Consider the following 23,250-nt stretch of genomic DNA (forward strand, 5'->3'; position numbering starts at 1 on the left):
GACGGCACACATCAATGTCAACGACTGGGATAGCTGTGCAAACAACCGTTCCAGCTGGCGTCTAGCTGTCAGGCAGGGAGTTCAAAACGCAGTGATAGAGAGAAAAATAAAACAAGCTGAAAAGAGAGGTAGAAGGAAGGATAAACAAAAGCTTACTTTGGAGCTACGCAATCGTCTCCCGTAGACGGACGGATGCCATATATATATATATATATATATATATATATATATATATATATATATATATATATATATATATATATATATATATATATATATATATTAAAAACAAACAATACATAGATGATCAATCTAAAGCAACATTATTTTATATTCTTTACGATCTTGGAGTGCTGCGTCTTTACACACACATAACATGTAATTTTGGACTGATGTCTATTAATTATCATTGCAATTTCTTTCAAATATCCTTTGTATTTGCTTTTTTTCTTTTGGTTTTGTTGTTTCCATTATAATTATTAAGAGTGACTGGCATATGACTTTTAATTGTGTGCTGAACATTTCGTAAAATTATGAAGTTAAATGTTGGAGTTCTCAGTATTTGAAATCGTAAGTGTTATATAGCATAGCGCAACCAACCGGGCTCCTTACATACTGCTTAACCACATTGGTGACCCGCTAGGCTCCTTACACTTTGCTTGACCACAGAGATGACCAATCGGGATCCTTACAAACTTTTTGATGTAATGTGTGACCCATCAGGCTCCCCCCCCCCACCCCACCGCTTGTAAACTAAGTGAGCCACCGGGCTCCATACCACCTTTTGACGACCTATGTGACCAATCATGATCGATGTATACCGTTTGACTTTCATAAGCCACCAGCTGTGTCTTCATACCACTTGACTGGCTCCAATGGGAGCGAGAAGGCTGAATAAACACCAACCAAGTTAATTCGATAGGTCAGGGACGCCATTGTAATTCATCTATAGCTGGATGGCTTGCTGTGACCCTACATGGAAGAGAGTCCAAATTCTACCTATAATTATTTTAATTTTAGAGTGAAACAGAGATGTAACTTCAGTCATAGACATTGTTATTGACCATCTTGAAACTTTTATTCGTATTGTGATTCTGATATTAGTATAAATTACATAATGTAAGCATATGTCATTGTGTTACTAGCATCTTTATAGTAATGGTTTGAAAAGCCCATAAATAAATATTCATTTTTATGAAAAGATATGATGATCTAGAGAACAGGGATAAAGAATTGTCCAGTGTTATGACGAAAATTTGCCATAAATTAAAAATATTTCCTAGGCATATATACCTTTTAACATTAGGATAAAAGTAGTGAGTTGAGGAAGGGGTGGGGGGGAGGGTGTGTCCTGGACGTATACTTTAATGAATAAGGTACTGGTTACTTTTTTTTAAATGCCCTATTCACTCCCTATGATACAAATATTAACCCTGGTATTAAAACTGCCATTATAAAGCCTATGTTGAAGAAACCAACACTAGACTATAACGATTTAAAGAACTACCGCCCAGATTCTAATCTCCCATTCATATAAAAAATCTTAGAAAAGGTTGTTCTATCCCAGCTTGTATCTCATCTAAATTCAAACAGTCTTTTTAGCAATGTACAATCTGCATATCGCCCTTTCCATAGTACTGAAACTACTCTTCTAAAAGTAGTTAATGACAGTCTCTCTGCGTTGGATAGCGGAAAGATTACAGTCCTCACCCTCCTTTATTTGTCTGCAGCATTTTAAATAATAGACCATGATATATTACTTCACCGTCTCCAGCATGTATTTGGCTTTCATGATACAGCCTTACTGTGGTTCAAGTCCTACTTGGTAAACAAGGCACAACTTGTATCTGCAAATGGAATACACTCCAGCCCAGTTGTTCTATGTTGTGGTGTTTCACAGGGGTCTGTTCTTGGACCTGTTCTCTTCATTTTGTACACTCGGTCGCTCTCAAGTGTCATATATCATCATACAGTGTCCCACCAATTGTACACGGATGACACCCAAATATGCAAATCTGGCCACCCAACTGAAGTTGATGCTACCATCCAAGGTGTAGAGAGGTGCATTTCTGATGTGAAATCATGGATGACACGTAACAAGCTGCAGATGAATGATGATAAAACTGAGGCCATTCTGATCACAACAAAAAGACTTTCTCATTCACATCCTTTACCTCAAGCAATAAATATCAGCAACGCCAACATTAAATTCACACAATCAGTACGAAACCTAGGTGTTACTCTGGACAGTACTCTCACATTGCACCAACATGTCATAAACATATGCAAGACTGCATATCTTGAGCTGAGACACATCAGCTCAATTCGCAAATATGTTTCAGTTGATGCCACTAAAACACTTGTGTGCTCATTAGTACTTTCAAGACTGGAATATTGTAACACAATTCTGTCTGGTTCATCTCAATATCTACTCTAAAAACTTCAAACAGTTCAAAACACAGCTGCTCAGATCATACTTAGAGTACCACGATCAGAGCACCCCCCGCTGCTCTGTACCCTACACTGGCTATCCATTCGATCCAGAATCAGACACAAAATTTGTTCTCTGTGCTACGTTTCACTGTCGGACTCCAACATACCTATCCGATCTCACCCATGTGTACACACCAGCAAGATACTTACGCACCTCTTCTGACAATCGTATACTCATTATTCTCACTATGAAAACAGAGCCATATGGACAGCGTTCTTTTGCATACCAGGGCCAAACAACGTGGAATGAATTGCCCACTGAACTTAGACACAAAGACACAGTGATCACATTCAAGAGGGCTCTCAAAACTCACTTATTTCGACTGCAAGAACAAATTTAAAGACCTAATAATGTTTCATACCTGAAATATTCTCAGCATATTTTTTTATTTTTTAATGTTTTTCTAATTTCATGGTCTTTGTTTTTGTAATAATATTATTATATGTTTTTTATTATCTTATAGGTGTTGTCTAATGTTGTAAAGCGCTTAGAGCTTCTAAAGATTAGGCGCTATACAAAGTCCTCATTATTATTATTATTATTATTATTATTATTATTATCATTTAATGTCCTAAAGGCTGGGGGGGGGGGGGGGGGGGCTGAGCCGGGATTTCCTTTCCAACTTAGATGTTTCTTGATTCTATCTCAAGATAATTTTCTTGCATAACTAGCACAACTAGCATGATGGATAGAAACAAATCCCCAACAGATCACCCGCCCCCTTCCCTTACGCCAGTACAATTGTACGTCCATAATTCTAATGTCATATTTATACAACCTTTACGAATAAACATGGGTAGTTTCCATCACCACTTTGGCTTTTGGTCTCTGTGACAGCCTCCAATGCATGCTGCAATCGAATACGGACGATTTTCTGCTTACAATATGTGACTATTACATCTCATGACCCATGGGAAAGTGAACGCCTAATACAGCAGGTCGCACAGCTTACATTGTTTATTAATTTGCGTGTGTGTGTGTGTGGGGGGGGTTGTTTTGCTAAGAGAAAATCCATTTTCGCCATTAAAAGTATAACAATAAAATGAAGTCTTTCATTAGTAACTTAGAGCATTGTTAATGTTGTTGAACTTTATTCTATATTGTAAGAATTAAAATAAAACTTGATATTGTAACTAGGGAATCGGTATTAGAATCCACTTAAGCTTTGGACTCCATTTCCACTTGACTATGCTGTTGAAGTTCATTTTCGACCTGATTTAAAACTTTGTGGTACAGGGCGCGCATTATAAAAAAAGAAAAAATGTATAACTCGAGCTGCGAATTTACTCGATTTTAAATTTGAATCGTCTGGTGCAATCAGACATTTGATCTATAAATCTTTTTAACCAGTATTCAGTTAATATTAATAAAAACACGTATATGAAATGCACTACAAAGAACTAACCAAAACTGGTATAATAATAAAGGCATGGATTAACGTTGACCATATAATTACTAATAATTAGGTGTGACCTATGTACAATTTATACGACAGGGATTCAGAACTGGCAGTGACCCAAATTGACACAATCATAAAGAACAGCACAGCCAACAATAAAATCTATTCTAATTACACTTTCACCTGTAAGCTTTGGTAATGGAATATACTTAAACAAACAAGGATTGATGTAATTTAATATTCACATACGTGTAAACCATAGCATGACACGTTATATTAACAGTGTAGCATGCCAACGGTCTAGCAGCATGACTGAGCGAGGAAACAATGTCGATCACCCGCGCGAGACTGGATATGTTCAATATTTCCTCTGCGTCCAGAAAATCAGCCGTCATTTATTGAAAAGTTCAGAAATAACTAACAACCACACATTCCGAAGCAGTCTAATTTCACACTTCCTTGGTTTTTCTTGGTCGATATTATCATGATATATCAGTACAATTCTATTAAGCCGGATATCGATTTATCATGGCACACTAGGTACATTGAATTACACGTAGCTCAAGTTACTGTCAAATTATACGTTATTCTTCAAGTTACTTCTTATTGACTAATCCATACTGCCATAAAGTCGAATGGATTCTGCACCTTAAGATGTCCCTTCTTAGCAATTAGCTAATTACCCAGAGATGTCTTTCAAAGCCAATTACACATAATCTAACCAATAACTACTCAAATGGGACGGACACTCAATTACAAACAGTACACCTTTGGTTTTCTAATGTAGGAAAAGGGACGCATGGTGGACATTAGATTGTACCCCCTTTCTGACCGATAATACCCGCGTGTTTACCCTAGCTTATAGTTCTTCTGTTTTATTTGTGCAAGGTTTCAACACGCTTTACACGATTTTCTTTTAAGAGTTTATGTATATCGTGATGAGAATATGTTATTTTCGTGTACATAAAATCGACACCCCCCAACTCCCCAAAAATAACTTCTTACCGTAGAAGTCCGTATTTAAAAGAGTTGATATTCATTCAAACAAACGGACTACATGGGACGTGATGCTATATGTATGGGAGGCATGATGCACCAGTGCTAGACATCACTATATACTGCCAGACTGCTGACATGTTAGTGATACGACTAAACATGTCAAAGCTGCGTTAAAATTAAATTACACACACACACACACGATAATACAGTGTACTGTTTGTCTCCTTCAAACATAATAGAAGCTAGTATTTGTGCGACCACTCCAGTGGCCTAGTGGTTAGAGCGTCCGCCCCGGATGCGGGAGGTCTTGGGTTCGAACCCTATCCAAATCATACCAAAGACTTCTAAAAGAAAATGTACTAACAGATGCCTCGCTAGACGCTCAGCATTAAGAGGTTAGTGTTATGATGGTCAGTCTGGTCTCAGGATAATGTGACTGGCTGCGACATCATGCTACATGTCTGTGGCATGATGTCCCAGTGCTAGACATCATTTTAAGCTTGCACACTGCAGAGAGCGTAGAGATATGACTGTACAATTTGTTATAGCTACGTTACGAATCTAAATCACACTCACACACAGTATTTGTGCAACCACTGACCTTCTAATTGCAATGTTTATAAAGACCTGTTAATGGCGGTACAGCAAGCAGTGGCACATAACTAGATATAGCGGGTTTTCTTTCAGGGGCTTCAACGCCAGTCGCTGCACATAAACGAGAAGTTTGCAGTTGGTTGTACAATCTTTCTCTGAATTACCTGTAGATTACACGCATAACAGAGTTGTTCAACCAAGTGTATTATTTACATGGGTCTATATTTTGCTTCCACCACAGCCGCCTCGTTTGACGTTCAGCATTAAGAAGTTAGTGTTAATACTCGTCGGCCTGGTGTCAGGATAATGTGACATGGTGGGACATGATGTTACATGTCTGCGGCATGTTTTTCCAGTGAAATACATCTCTATAAACTGAGACTTCATACGTTATAGCGATATGAGGGAAAAACTGTTAAAATTATGTTAAAAATCCAAATCTCTGTCTTTGTCTCTCTCTCTCTCTCTCTCTCTCTCTCATAGACGATATACATACTTGCTTTTAAATCGCTTGGTTGAGAAGAACGTAGGAGACGGGGTTTGTTTGTAACCGCCTTCTCTCTTCAGGTTTTGTAAGTCAGGATACCGCTAAGCTCCACCCCATTATCCACTTATTTCAGACAGTATAAATGTACTTGGAAAGGCATGGCCGGCCTTAGGCGGATTTGACCGATTTGGCCGAATCGGGCCACGCGCTCACAGGGGCCACTCGCGTTAGTAATTTTTAAAAATATATGATGGAATAAAAGTAATTTTAAAGCGATGGGAGAAAAGTTTAAAGTTCAATATCGTATAAAATTTGTTTAAAAGTTGATTTCCAAATGCCATTCTGACAGGGAGACCATGTTCGTAAAATCAGGGGCCCCGCCAAAATGTCCTAATTTGGCCTTGCGTTTGCTAATGCCGTTATTGTGGAAAGGTCAGCAACGCTAAGCAATCTAGAGCCCATCATAACATTTAGCATCCCTTAATAGCAACATAGGCGATAGGTTGCAAGACCCATGATTACGATAAATTACAAGAAAATAACCCTATTCCTCTGATAATTAATTAATACAAAAAAATTAAAAAACCGGGCTTGAGACGCATTAGATAAACAAAGCCAATGACTAGAATATACGAGGTTTTATTTTGGTGCCATTTCACATCATACCTTTGTGTTCTGAATGATTTATGTCCATTTGAAAATCACAACTATGATAAATATTAATACGGCGTCGGTGGATATAGTCCGATAAAATACCCCACCCCACCCCCAAATCTGTGTTGATACTGATGGACGAAATTTGGGTCTTATGTCAACTGTTCATTAAAATATGCAATTTTGCTGCACGCAGATCTGTCAAGAACAAACCTGCGTACACTTTAGACACATACCGGTAATTATAAACAGCCATACCTAGAGCAAAATTCGAAAGTGTTACAGGACAGAGGGTTGTGGATTTATAAATCACCAAACAAAGGTTTTGCTGATGAAATACAATGTACATGTCACCAAAAGAACCGTTGAGCCGACGGTAGCTCCACAGCCGCTAGAAATACCGGTAAGTCTATAAAATCTAAACCGATGTGTGAAGCCAAAATTTTCTGCAAATTGTTGCAGGTTTTAATGAATAGGTAATATAAATCCCTAAACCACTAATCAATATCATCACGGGTGAGGGGCTGATCTATCGGCCTATGCTGAAAGCAGTTCACTGACTGTTAAAGACCTGCGACGTTACAGTCTAACAACTCAATGGGAGAGATCGGCGATGTGAGAGTCTGACAACAAAAGAAAATCTTACAGCGTACATCAGCCCGTTTATCGTTATACCGTTTACTGACATAAACAAAGACGGGTGGGCGGTGTTTGAAAATGTCACTGACACTTGATACAATGCATATATAGAACAGGGCACCCGTATTCTCCATTTTAACCAGACCCCTGGATTACGCCCGCTCGTAGTGCTAAATTGGTTATTGCTGGTACTACGTTGTCTTCTCTATAACAGACAGAAATACAAAAAGACAGTAACGCAGATATATATAGATATAGATATATATATATATATATATATATATATATATATATATATATATATATATATATATATATATATATATAGATAGATAGATAGATAGATAGATAGATAGATTCAGATTTTTGTATACGAAGACTCAGAAGATCACACAAATATATTTTTATACACAGGCAGGTGTCATGTGAGTCAATTAAAAAAAATGACGAATCTTATGCAAATAAATATGTACAGAATGAAAGAAAATGAAAAGAAAAAGGCAAACAGGTGGAGATAATTAAATTCATGCATAGATATATAGATTTAGATGGACTAATGATAATATATACGGAACAGATTTATTCTTAATTATCACAGGTTGATATAAGCAGTACACGAGAATCCATGTGACAGAAAAATAATGGTTGCTATTCAATTTGTTGGATTCACTGTTTTGCTATGACATTCAACAACGTATCATAATAATAATACTAATACTACTACTACTACTAATAATAATAATAAAGTCGCATTTAACTGAGATAACGACAGTCTTCCCCCTACCAGTATAGTACTTTTCAAAATTTAATACTTTGTCAGCAGGTGAAAAAATGATTTCTCAACGAATTCTCAGCTTCATCATTGACTGATGATGTTTCTAGAATTTACTGTTCCTTTCGAAACGAATGATAAAACATACATATTTTCTGTAGGATAAATGTATCGAATGATGAGAGAAGTTTTGATATTAAATCCGAATAAAATGGACCTTATGATATTCATTTTGATTTGTAAGGCATCACATATGGTATACATAATTTCATTTAGTACTTTATTGTGTCTTTCTATCATCAAAGGATAAGGATAAGATCTCAGACATTTTACGTAATATTCAACATTTATCTCAGGTTTGTAGAATACTGATCAGTTCGGACCTTTGGTATAATGGGTATTATGTATCGATGCTGTATTAAGCAAAAAATGTCTTCTTATACCTTTATTAACGAAATAGTCAATTAGGTTTGAGTGATATATTGAATCAAACACCTGCCACCAAACATACATCCGTGTTATGTATGGGAGAGTATCCCTGTACGAAAACCAGATTGAACTACACCGGTTACCTCTCTTTTCCGTGGCCGTGTTGTCTATATGTTGTAGCTTTTGCCCAATACCTTCTTCAGCCCATTACCACATACCGGTGATTTTTGTGGTCTTCTGGGTTTAACACCACTTTCGGCACTTAATTGGCTACACATGACAACCATTACATCATGTGAAAGAAGACCCCTGGGAAACCAAGGAGCACTACTGGCAAGCTGTAATGCATATCCACAGTGGTTGAGCCCGAGGCTCGAACCCACATGGGTCAAAGGTGAGATAGCAATGATCGGTAAGGGGAGCGCCTTATACAAATCGGTCATCCAGGGCCTTTGATCACTTGGTCACTCGGGAGTAGTGAATGGGGGCTTTTTACGGACAATGGGAAAATACATTACAAAACCCCTTGGGGCTGTTTACGGACAAGGTTTTAAAAATCACCCTGGGCACGATTACGGACAATTGGAATTTAACATGGAACCTATATATTATGTATATTGGGCCTGCTTACGGACAAGGGAAAGTTGGGTCTGTATAGCGTCTGACTTCACGGTATGGGAGATTGGTAACAATAGTGCAACCATATGATGTGACGTCACATTACTGAGCAAAGAGCGGGTGTGCAGGTGTTCACCAGGCTGACCTAAATCGGGAATAAAGAGTGGGACTTAGATTTATATAACACATGTTATATATATAACACAGCCACAAACAACTATACAACATACTAAAAAAAAAATTGAGGCAAGAAAGCGTATCTTTTCGAGGCATATCAGTGGCCCTGAAAAGGGCCTTTGGGTTTATGTTAACATTATTCCGTTTACATAGAGGGCATCTCATAGGTCTTCTTTTCCTCAAACTTCTTCTGACTGCTGATCCATAGATAAAGACTCTCTTCAAATAGCCTTGTCTCTCCAACTAAATTCTTCTTTTCCAAACCCTCGTATCGGTGACTCTGATAATTTTCCATGATGATTTCACATACATGGGTAAGTCCGTACGGAACAGCATCGACGATACGAGAGTAGATGATTCAACTATGTTGACACCTCTAAGTCTTATCCCAACACATTTAATTGGTTAAGACTTACAAGTGACACCCTGGTTTTCTAATGATGTTTTATGCTTTGTGTACCCCTGTCCACCCATAAGGTGTTATAAGTTTGTTTGTCTCCAAGAAGAATAAAGATAAAAATTTGGTCAGGGTTAGTCTAAGATTTTTTCATCATATGATAGAGTTTAAATTATCCCAATAAGTCCGTACGGAACAGCATCGACGATACGAGAGTAGATGATTCAACTATGTTGACACCTCTAAGTCTTATCCCAACACATTTAATTGGTTAAGACTTACAAGTGACACCCTGGTTTTCTAATGATGTTTTATGCTTTGTGTACCCCTGTCCACCCATAAGGTGTTATAAGTTTGTTTGTCTCCAAGAAGAATAAAGATAAAAATTTGGTCAGGGTTAGTCTAAGATTTTTTCATCATATGATAGAGTTTAAATTATCCCAATAAAGTTCGGTCGGTTGTACTCCCTTCCATATACCTGGGCTGGCATTGGGCCTGGCTTCTATCCTTCCTTACGTTGAACCTAGGGGAGTACTATCCACTCTGGGGACTATTTAAGTCCCAGGGTAGTTTTCCTTCCCTTTACCCTGTTGTTTTAATACTGAGTAGTGACTCTGCCAGAGTCATTTTAGTCCAATGTCATGTGTGCTTATGTGTGTTCTGTTGTATTGTGTCCACTTTTTCGTGTATGGACGGCTCTATCTAGGTCAAATCTTCTATGGCTTGTTTTCTTATCTAATCCTGTCTGTGTAGATGATTCTACGTTGGTCCACATCTTGTGACGAGAACAGGTGAAGGGAACGCAGTGAACTGCAGTTATTTATAGGGGAAGGGAGGCTCGAAACGATTGAGTTTATTGACCAATCCAAACACGTATTACAAAATTCAGTCACAACACGGAACCAGTCTTCCTATCAGAAGAGAGCGACCTGTGCCGTCACATTCCCTATATAGAGGCACTAGCGTCTGTGCGCAGTCAATCCATGCGACACATTTTTTCAAACATGATGGAAACTAAGAAGACAATAAATTGGGGTGCACCAGCCGTGGAGACCACAAGCGATGGTATAGCAGTGGCAAACCAAGGTCAACACTGGCCTACTTCCAGAAGAGGTTGATTTTACGTGGGATTTAGTCGATTTTCTTTCTTCTTCGCAAGAATTTGTTCCGGTACCAGTACCTTCGCCATCTTCTTCTTTACCACACATGGAGGATTTTAAACAGAGACAGAAAGAAGAAATGGTGAAATTGTTACTGCAGCAGAGAAGAAACAAGGTCTGGGAGAGAAGGAGAATAGTGAAATCCAAACGGTTTCGGTACTTTTAGACATTTTGGCAGAGTTAAGGAATCTAAAACAAATGTATCAGACTTTTTGATTACAACTCAAGAGAAAAGACATTCCCGAGCTAAACAACCCAGCCCTGTTACCACGCTTTCGATACCACCCCTAGTGATTTCTACCAAATCATCATTGACAGAAGCCAGTCCAGAAGTAGGCCTTGGCCGTGGCAAAGGTTTAAGGCAGTTAAAGCAGGTCACGTCCCGTTCTTGAGTTTTTTAAACTAACAAATACCCAACGGTCCTTTTCAGGGCCACTCACTTCTAGTATTTCAATTGCCAAAATCAATGAAAACTCAAAACCCCTTTTTAACCCATGATGTACGTGTGTGAGTGCGTGAGTCTAGGTCCATATTCTAAAAATCAAAACCAAGATACACTCACATCTTCTGTCTAGTCTATTCTGTTACAAATTTTACAATCCAATTCACAACATAACATAACACTTTAACAAGTTCATATACTTCTTCTGTGTCTGTGTTCACTCTTTCTGTTTGTTTAATTTCTTCACTTTCACATGTTTTTTCTCCTTTTTTCTTCACTTTCTCCTCGTCTTCTTTTCTTCTCATTTTTCTCTTTCTGGACGTTTCTGGGTTCTTCCTATGTGGAGGGTACCTTTTCTTCTTCCTGCTCTAAACCGTCTCTTCTTCTTGTTCCTGTTGTTTCTTAGGGCATTCTGAAGACCAATGTCCTTTTTCTTGACAATGATAACAGGTATCTTGAATTTTGTCTCTTCTAGCACTTGTCTTGCTTTTCTGACTGTCTGGACGATCTGAAGACCAATGTCCTTTCTTCTTACAGATATAGCAAGTATCTTGATTTTTATCTCGAACGGAGGATGAGTAGTCTGTCGGCTTGTCTGAACAAATTTTCTTATGACACCTCGCAAAGCTATTAATTAGAAGTTCGATCTGTGTGGGCTCCTCCATCGTTGTGCTCGGTTTGAGAGTGAAATGATATTGGAAGGGAAGACACATGCCTTTTATATTAACGTTGGTCTGCCATGGATATAAAGTGACCCATGGCGTTAAAAATGTAGTCATTTGACTTTATGCAGTCAAGATGAAACGATCGCATAAATTCGTGGAGAAAGGAGAAGAAAGTAAGAGGCAAAAACGTGATTAATCGCCTCGTGCAGTTGCGGAAGTCTTGGCACAAATTCATGCCAGCGATTTTGAAGATGATATGAGTGAACCAGAATCCAGACCGAAAGATTCTTCACGCAACCAAAGTTCCTCTAGAAACTTTAGAACCACAGCCTACACGTACACAGTGATATTAAAAATCTCAGGTCCAATGTACCACTGGAGAAATCAGAGGGCTTCATCACCCAGGTGTGGGATTCTTTGTTAACCACACTGAAACGACAATGTCAAGCCGAAGAAGACGTTCGCTTGAAACTTTCCATTCATCACGCAAGCTTGAGGTCCCCAGTTTGGATCGAGTTTAACAGCCCAGCAGAATTTACACCTTCCAAAGTCATCGACAAGATTCAACATGTGCAACAATCCAATGACAAGTTTCACATCACCGATGGAAAAGTGACACTGTTTATGACCCACGTGTCTCTTCCCTAAGGGAAAGGACGCAAAAAAGTGTTATTGGTGGACGACATTGGCAGCACTAAAAAAAGAGCCTCGTTCAAATTAAGAACCAATAAGACAATATGTGTTTAGCCCGTGCAGTCGTGGTGGGACGAACCTATGACAATAAGAACGACACGGCAGAATGGAACAAAGCTTGGTAAACAATTAAAAAATCGAACCGAGCCAAACAACGATGAGAAGCAGAACTCCTGTTACAGCAAGCGGGGCTATCCAAAGACACACCCTGTGGCATTCCTGAAATGCAAAAATTGCAATACGTCTTGGCTCCAAGCTACACCTTGAAAGTGTACCCTCAAGAAGTGCGCGGAATGTTGTTGTTTCGAGGCAAATATTTCCAGGACGGAAAATACATTCACGTCTGTCATCACGATGAACATTTCGATGCCATTACCAGTATCACCGGATTTCTGGGATACAGTTATTACTGTGAAAAATGAGACAATGGCTATAAATATCGAGAGCAATACAAACATTGTTGATAGAAATGCTCAGGATGTTTGGCCTCACAACCCTGACTAGACGAAAGAGAAGAATGAGTGCATTGCCCTGCTTGTCAGCGCACTTTTGTCAGTTCAACCTGTTACAAACAACATCTAAAGACGCAAGGTTCACAGCAGAAAAGTGCTTGTCAACGCCGGAGAATATGCCCTACTTGTGGAGAAGGCATATATACCAACAGTACCAAGTTTCACGTATGTTCAGGAAAGAAACGATGTCACATTTGTCACTAAATCGTGGATTTGGAACCCCAATTCTAAATTCAAAAATACCATTCCAAACAAGAGGAAGAAGATGACCAGATGAAAGGCAATTTCATCTTTTTCGACTTCAAATTCATGCAAGAGACTGGCATTCGCATTCCTAATTTCTGCGTGGCTCACCAAGCGTGCGAAAATTGCATCCAAGAGCCTATTTTTAGCCATTGCCCTCACTGCAGCAAGATTCCTGGAGAAGATGAAAATTTGTTCGGAGACCGAACACGCTAGCCGATTTCGCCAAATGAATCTTAAGTCCCATCGACGAGACCTGGAACCAAGAGGACATCGAATGTTACGGTGATTGTCATCGCCATGCCACGGCAATGGCTCATAATTTCTCGTGATACGATAGTCAGTTTTTTTTTTAGATACTATACGGAACAAGGCAACGCACGTCCTAAAATGACGCTGAACGGAGCCAAAATCATTTCCATGCTAGTGGGACAAGTGCAGTTTAAAGATTCGATGAATTATTTGGCCATGCCTTTGTGTCGAATGACTAAAACGTTTGGAATGACAGAAAAGGCCAAAAGTTATTTTCCACACTTTTTAAATACCCAAGCCAATCAACACGCCGTTCTACCCCATTTACCTGAGGCTCACGATTACGACCCCGATAACATGCGTACGGAACAACGAGAAGCTTTCTACGCTTGGTACCAGACGCACGCCTCGGACTCCGTCGACTTTCAGGAAGAAATGTTAAAGTATTGTCGTTCCGACGTGGACATTTTACGACGTTGCTGTTGAAAAGTTCGAGAATTATTCATGGAACACGGAGGGATCGATCCTTTGAAAGAAGCCAGCACCATCGCCAAAGCGTGTTTCTTAGTATACCGCCAACGATTAATTCCCGAAAACACCCTGGCTGTCATCAGTCTTCAAACGACCAACTTTGTCGGGGGCCTCGAGTGGCCTAGTGGTCTAAAGCGCTGTCCGTTACGGATCACTGCCATCTCACCTCTGTCTGCGTAGGTTCGAGTCTTGGATTCGGCCGATGTGGGTATGTGAGAAAGCTTGCCATAGCTTCTCGAGGGTCGGTGGTTCTTTCCGGGGTTTTCCCGGGTTTTTCTTCCACCATTAATACTGGCCGCCATGTATAGCCAATCGTGTGCTGAAAAATGGCGTTAAACCCTACAACAACAACAACAACCAACCTTGTCAAACGCCAGTACTCGATCAAAGCCCTACGCTAGCTACATTACTTGTGCGACAAGGAAGACAAATGGATTCAGCACGCCCGCAACGGAGGAGGCGAAAAGAGCATTGGAACGTATTCGGTTAACGGCTGGGACTTAGAAAACCCCAAGATCGTGTACGAGTTTAACGGGTGCTTATTTCACGGATGTCCCGTCTGTTACCCTGAACGTGGCACTACAAATAAGGTTTACAACGAACCATGGAAGACTTGTACCAGACTACTTGTCAGCGACGCATGAAGTTAGAACAGCAAGGAGACCAAGTGGTGGAAATGTGGGAACACGAATACGATCACCGTTTAAAAACCGATCCGGAGTTTAAACGTATCGTGGAAAGTCACAAGCTGATTGAACCCACGGGATAGTTTGTACGGAAGACGGACAAATGCCACCTGTTTGTTGTACCACGCTGACGAAGAGAAAGGAGAAGAAACCAAATACTTGGACGTGTGTTCACTGTATCATTACGTGTGCAAATATTGTCGCTTTTCTGTAGGACACCTGCAATTGCTGACGGCACACATCGATTTGGACAACATTCGACAATACAAAGACTTGATCAAGTGCAAAGTTTGACCTCCCACCGACGTGTATCACCCCGTGTTACTTTACCATTGCCAAGGAAAACTGATGCTTCCCTTGTGTCGAACTTGTGCCGAAACGTGTAACCAAGACCAACCTTGTCATCACACCCAGGAAGAATGCGCCTTGACGGGAACGTGGGTCAGCGTGGAATTGGGATACCAACTGTTAGAAGTGTACGAAATTTACCATTTTCCCAAGACACAAAAATACCACAAGGGCGACGAGACTCATAAAGGATTTTTCGCAGACTACGTGGACACCTTTTCGAAACTGAAACAAGAAGCCAACGACTATCCTTGATGGTTTCAACTCCCGAAAATCAAAAAACATTCGAAGAGAAATACTGGGAGCAGGAAGGTCTCACTTTAGACCACATCGAAAAAAATGAAGGAAGGCGATGGTTTGCCAAAGTGATGTTAAATTGTTTGTGGGATAAAATGGCACAACACCCGTGTTTACCCAAGACAGAGTATTTGAAAGAACATTCCCGGTACTTCAAGATGATTCACGACAAAACCAAATACATGAAACACGAGGACGTCGTTCATGAGGATTTGATCCTGGCCAATTACGAAGAAGAATTGGTCTTTGTACAAGCCGACGAATTTGGAAATGTCATAATTGCGGCTTACGTGACAATTCGTGCTTGCTTAAAATTGTTTGAAGCTTTAGAACTGTTACGAGATCATGTCCTGTACATCGACACGGACAGTTGCATCTACATTGATCGCCCGGGTCAGCATCACCCTGACATCGAAGGATATCGTTTAGGAGCCTGAATAGACACCCTGATGAGAAGATTTTAAGTTTCGCTAGTGGCGGTCCTAAAAATTACGGCTACGAATACCGGGACAAACAAGTAGAAGTGCACCCGGAGTGTAAAGTGAAAGGACTGACTCTCAGTTATCGGAGAGACTTGACATATTCATTGCCAATCCCTATGTTTCTTTACTGGTCGATTACTGCCACCTTACCAACCAACACAGTGAAAGAGAAAAAAAGCTGTGGGGGGGGGGGGAGCGGCCTTCGGATATTTTGATATGAAGGGATATTGGTAATACGAATTGGCTTAACGGGTGGGTGGGTGGGTCTGGTATCGTCAACTATCACTTTTAGCACGAGATGAGTTTGAAGTTATAATATTATCAACTTAGAAAAAAACACAGTAGTTAAAATGTTCAGAGGCAATCTGTTTTACGAAAAATGTCTTTTTTACAAGCTAAAATAGGCAATTAAATATTGTATTTTATTGAGATAATACTGAGCTATTGCACTGTAATTATCTTGCTGCAGGAAAATTAATCAAACTACAACGAGCATTATATTTTTGATATACATTGGGCCTTGCGTGCAATGCACGTGGCAAACATGACGATGCCAAGTAATGAGGGCTGACATATTGGTCTTCCTCCAATCAACCAGGTCATTTGACTGACAGTCATATTACATGCATACCTGTAGCCTGATGGCTATCAAACTTTCCATTTTGAAACTTCATTTGTGGTCGGTACTGATAAAAACGAAAAGGATCACTAACATTCCTAAAAATACTTACTATACAATGACTTATTTAATTTTTTACATTTTAATTCTTTTCATCTCATCTTTCGCCTGACCACAAGGCTATCATTATTATTTCGTTCTTTATACCCGTTGTTGTTGTTGTTGTTGTAGGGCTTAACGCCATTTTCATCAGAATATTGGCTATACATGGTGGTCAGCATAAATGGAGGAGGAAGAACCCTGGAAAATTGTTAAAACTTCGTTAAAATTCTAAATCATACACATGAAAGATAAACCCTTTTACATAAACGTAAATATTAGGTCCTACACGGTAAAAGAGTATGAAGTAAAGATGTCAATTTTCTATAAAATATATATGCAATAAAAGATCGAGCATGATGGATAAAATAAATAGCTCCCTACGAAGCACAGTGTACTATGAGAGCAATGCCAAGTAAAGAGAATCAGCGATTATAAAAATTAGTTCCAGTTAAAGAAGTTCAGCGATCATATGATCAATTTCATTGTAGAGTGTCAGCGATCACAAAGATCAGTTCCATGTAAAGACGATCGGCGATCACAAGATCAATTTCATTGTAGTGTATCAACAATCACATGATCAGTTCCATGGAAAGAGGATCAGCAATCACAAGATCACTATTGAAAGAGTCAGTTCAGCTCATATCAAGATTATCAACGACCACAAAATAATGTTACACGCACACGGGTGTTTACTTGACCGAGCGGTTGTCAAACCCTGGCGCGATTCTCGCTAAAAGTCGTAAGTTTACCCCGACTTTCCAAAGACTTCCATACAACTTCAGTTGTAAATTAGAAAGCCCGACGTGTCCATTACATACCTAAATTTTCCTCTAATTAATGCAAGACCACAGATAAACCAAACTGCCAACTATCTATCAACCGTACCTCTGCGTGTTTTGGCCTCATCATGTTTCCGTACCACCAACCGTTCACGCCTTAGAACATATATGAGTACTCCCTAACAATGGGAACTATTTTAACTCCGCCACCTTAGGCCAGTCAATTATGCTTTCCAGGCACATTTCGCCAATATAGCTGCACCATATTCGCCCACATGGCGACATAAACGGTGTCTGCCAAGTCCCTTTTTATGTATTCCCTTGTGCAATTTAGTACCGTAAGTACTATCCTTGCAGTCACGCTACCAATGTATACCACTAGATTTTAATATGGACAAGTTTTATGAAATATACAGTTTGATTACTTTTGAAAATGTATCGTCGCTTTTACCTTTTTATTTCTTTGTATTGACTTGTAAAAATGTATGTTACTCGATTTCATAACTTTCGCGACAAACTAATCTAGAATGACCAATTCCTTCGCATACATCTCAAAAATAAGGATGGCAAAGGTCACCTCATAACGGACTAATGGTCAGGATCAAAATAACCAAGCCTAATCTTTAGTGTCCACTTTTTTTTTTTAAAAAAAGGTTACATTTTTTGAGAAATTTCCGCTTTATTAGATACATAGTTTCTGTCAGTACTGAACATTTCATAGAATCTTGATTAAATATAATGCAGTTATTAAACATAGAATTTATGTCGTGTTATATGGCGAAAACAATTTATTAGGGTACTGTAATTATGCAAACGGATGAAAACGTTTCCCATTACAAGACTGGGTGACGACACTTTGTAATTATGAATTAGCAACAGAGACCTGACTTTTGAAGATTCGTCTGTTATCAACAGTATCGTCTAAAATAATCCCACAACATAATTCTCTAAACTTAAATCTGTATTGACCATTATCAATTTGCTGATTTTTCTATAATAAAAAAAAAATTATAATAAAATATGTTATGTTCTGTTCTGCTCCGTAGGGTTTGCTGTTTGTACTATGTGACATATTGAATCTTCAAATCTTTATAATGTCAACATTTATAATTTTAAGATAATTTGCATTGCATACTTAAAAGTCCACTGTCGATAGAAATGATTATTTTTAAAAAAAAAAATATTTGGTCTTGCACAAAAATATTTATGACGAGGTGTGAAAAGGCCAGGGCCAATCAGACCTCAGAATGGGGTCATGTGATTTCATCAGCTAATGACATGTAGCATTTATGTATAAGAATATATTAGGTAGCAGTTATATCGTCACATGAAAGTAGTTCTTGAAATGTACATGTATACTTGGTGCTCATATTTTGAAAAAAGGATTCTTTTCTTCCTTCCGTCCCTCTGTTTTCGTTGGCTCCAAAGACGCAGATCGCTGGTGGAAAAACTTACGAAAAATGTGGAAACGGGTTCTTGAAGCTCAGAAATAATATTTTTTGGGTCACTGCCAAGAAAGATTGGAACCCACTGCTTTACTTGTTTTCATTCAACGTAGTGGAAATTTGTCATTTACAGATAAAATGTGTCAGGCGTTGTACAGTTGAAAAGCTTTTGAGATATGATTCGAAGGAAGCGCGCGTAATAAAACCCTTACATTCTAAATCTGCTTGTCGGGATATTTATGTAAACGTGGACATATCGCGAGAGGAAAACACGTAAGGTGGTTGACTGTGCTACCTTATTACAATGTAAATATCGTGTTAGACGGAATCGCTCTTTGTCAACTCATACCTGGATTCCCTACAAATTTACAACATTTATGTGTAGCAGAGATACATAGAGATTAGCAGTTGGCAGAACCTATAAAGACGTGTACTGTCACTTGCAAAGGAAGTGAATACCATATGTACTCTGAAGATGCCAGCTTCCAGGATTTGCAATTACAAGTAGCATGTCAGGAAAAAATATTGTTTAGATAGCAATACATTGTCTGCTGAAGGATAGTGGCATCATTGTAAATCACTTCGGAGAACCTTGCTCAATGCATGCTAAGCAACTGTAATCATGGCTGTTTAAGTGCCACGTAAATGTCTGTGCGACAATCGCGATATTGTGCTTGCAGGAAAATTTCTGTTTTAGCGCATCACTGAGAAATCCTAGTATTTGTCGCTATATGGTACTTGCCCTTTGGTGGATAACAGGCCTGATTTTTTACATATTCCCCTTTTCAACTGCATTTGTATCTGTTCACAAGAGGAGATATAAGGCCAGGTCCCGAACCTATCTATTTTTTTCCCTTGAAACATCGTTAGTGTCTGCCATTGTTAATATATTAGGTCAGGTTCCGTACCCGAAAACTCTTTGTTTCTTTGTTATAGCCTGTCCCTGGCACCATACTGACCTTATATTATGGAGTCATTCCGAATGTATGGTCTTTTGCTACCATTACATTTCATATATCAGTATGTCCTTATTGTTACTAATTATAGACATGAGCTCTATATCAGTTTCATACTGGAGAGGCTTTACATTACTTTGTCATTCGCCAACCTTGGGAGATAATTGGCCAGGTCCATTATCTAAAATTGTTAGGTAAATTGTTAAGAAGATTCAGTTCACCAGTTTTCGGATGCAGTCAGTCAGCGTGCGGGTAACAATTTACATGATGTCATAAACGAAACAACGGCAATCTGTGAGTGGCAGTACAGGTAATCGCACGTGTCCATCTCACTGGTCAAAGGGGTGACTGACGAAGCATACAGCAAGGGTGATTAAAATCATTGTTACGGAGATTAGTCATCACAATTACACGGTTGTGTTAGAGGTATAAATAACGGAATCCACGGTAAAGGCGTGTTTCTCTCGCCGGAGATACAATGTGGGGAGTACTCAACATGAACAATAATAAGATTGTCAGATAGCCTGACCCAAAACTAAAACAGGATACGGCGAAAAAAAGAAAAGGAAAAAGAAAAAAAGGAGAAAAAAAGAAAAAACATTTACGTAAGGTCCAAACCGATTTAGGAAGAAGATATGAAGGCATTTAATCACTTACTTAAAAATGGCCAGGACGAATCTAACATCATAGATGAATATTTTGGAAAGCGCAATGCTGTTACAACCAAACTTGCTCATATTGAAACAAATTAACCGTACTGGAAACAACAGAGTTAATGATAAAACCTTACCATCTGAACTAGAAATAATCAGTCATGATCGTTATCAACATGCTCACACAGCCAAGCTGGATATCGTCAATAAATCAGTCCAAGCTCAACCGTCCCTACATAAACGTGGAAAGAAATTTCCCGGGTGTGACTCGAACCCACAGTGTATTTCTCTATTATTTATAATGTCAGCCATAAAACCATCGGCGCCATTGGAACGGTTACACACATATACCACGAATTAATATATAACATTAACAGCGCTCAGTAAAAAAAAAAAAAAATGAGCCATACATCCCCATACACAATCCGATATTAAGAGAATTTCTTTTTCATATTTTTTTAATACGCGCTGACGTGCGTGTGTCAGACTCCAAGCGGGTCTCGGGTCGTGTCCGCTATAAAAATGGGTATTCAACCCGTCTCATATTTTGTTGCTGTCTATCACAACCCCGCTACTGTATCATAAATAATACTGATCCACTACGGTATTATTAATAATACTGCAGAAGGTGTGCATTAAAATTTAATGATTCACGAGCCTCCAGTCAGCAGTTCCGACTCTCTAAATACATATAACAACTCAAGGTTTGATAAATAACAATTTTATCAAATATACGAATGCAAGAATTTCATGGACATAAATCTTCAGCTCAATATATCATAATACAATCATGGTCGGGTTGACCAAATGCCCTTTACTCTTTACTTCGTCATATATAAATTACTGTCCTATTGTGAGAGAGTCTCTGTTCAGTGAGTTTTCCCCAAGTACTCATCGAATTTCTCTTCTTCCCTCCTTCCTTCCTCTCCCTCCTTCTATACACTGTGCCTCTTGTACACACTGGAAGTCTCCACGGTTTCCTTCTTTTTTTTCTCGGTGTCGTTACTTCGTACACCCTGGAATATCTCAGCACCGACTCTCACGGCACTCTGGGAGCTTCCTGAAGAAACAAAAGGGACGTACGCCAGAGAAACACGCCTTTTACTGTTCAGTGAGTTTTCCCCAAGTACTCATCTAATTTCTCTTCTTCCCTCCTTCCTTCCTCTTCCTCCTTCTATACACTGTGCCTCTTGTACACACTGGAAGTCTCCACGGCTTCCTTTTTTTCTCGGTGTCGTCACTTCGTACACCCTGGAATATCTCAGCACCGACTCTCACGGCACCCTGGGAGCTTCCTGAAGAAATATAAGGAACGTACACCTTTGTCTTCCTACTCGTTTGATGTTCTTTCCGCCTGGGTCCAGGTTTCTTCACACCATCTTGGCGCGCTACGGGTATCCGGCCCGAATATGCCCTTCTGTTGCACCTGTATATGTTTACATATTTGCTAAATAGGATACATCATAGATTAATATAATTTGTTTTGAGCATTGACCAGCTTGCAAACGTTGAAAACCCATTAGGAATAACTATATAGAATTAATAGTAGAGTGCGACCCATTCTCGGCTGCACACAAACCAACCAAAATGGACGGACCAGGATCCAAGATTAAGAAATACTTCCAGACTGTTATAGAAGAAAGTAGAATGATAGTCAATCACCCGGCCGGGTGCCAGACTATTGACTTCGATGGGGCGGAGAGTGCACCTAGACAAAGTGAAGTACTCATGGCATTGCACACCGCTGGAATTGATATAGGGAAAGTAGAGGCCTTGCAAAACGGGGGTTTGAACAAATATGCAATATACCCCAAAAAGAATGAGCCACTATTGGAAGGAGATGAAATCACCATAAAGGGATTGAAGGCGAGAATTTACAAAACAGTGCCCTTCATCAGAAATATCGAACCAAGAGCGACCGAGGTTCACGTGATGGGACTGCCTCTAGAAGTGAGTTCCGACGAATTGATAGAAAAGCTACAAAAGAAGATGGGAGTCAAGGTCATCACCCATAAAATGGCAACTATTTGGGGATTTGCCCCAATCAAGTCGGGAAACAGACTAATATATGTCAGCAAAGCTGACGCAAAGAAAATACCCATCTTCTTCTATGTGCTTGGGTTCAGAGTGAAAACATGGTACAAAGGATCAGAACATGACAGAGCGTGTCCCCTATGCCACTACACAGGGCATGGCCCTAGAGACTGCCCTGGAGCACAGGAAGAAAGGAGACAGCAAGAAGAAACAGCAGGAAAGCAACCACAACAACAACAACCACCAAAACAACAACAACAACAACAACAACAACAACACCAAGAGGAGATTTTGAATCTCATAAGAGCGGTCAGAGAGAGGGAGGAAACAATTCAAACACTCCCTGATCTGGACATCACAAAAATAGAGCACCATAAGACCATGGGCTGGGAGGGATACCTAAGCCCCAACAAAACCGGGAAAGCAGAAATGCAACCTGAGGAAGGAATACCTATAAGCAACAGGTTTGAAGCCCTGGAGATAGAGCATACACAGCAAGAAGAGACCCCACTACAACTAACCTCAACGCCGATGCCGAAGAGAGGGAGACGAAAGAGGAAGACAGACACAATATCACCGCAAGAAAGATCAAGCTCAAAGAGGAAACAAAATAAAGAGGAGAGAAAACAGGTGGAAATGGTAGAAACCGAGTCAGGGGAGGATAGCGAAGACGAAGAAAAGGATATCGCAAA

Source organism: Sinohyriopsis cumingii, chromosome 9 (genome assembly GCF_028554795.1).
Source record: "Sinohyriopsis cumingii isolate HCF-2022 chromosome 9, ASM2855479v2, whole genome shotgun sequence".
NCBI lineage: Eukaryota > Metazoa > Mollusca > Bivalvia > Unionida > Unionidae > Sinohyriopsis > Sinohyriopsis cumingii.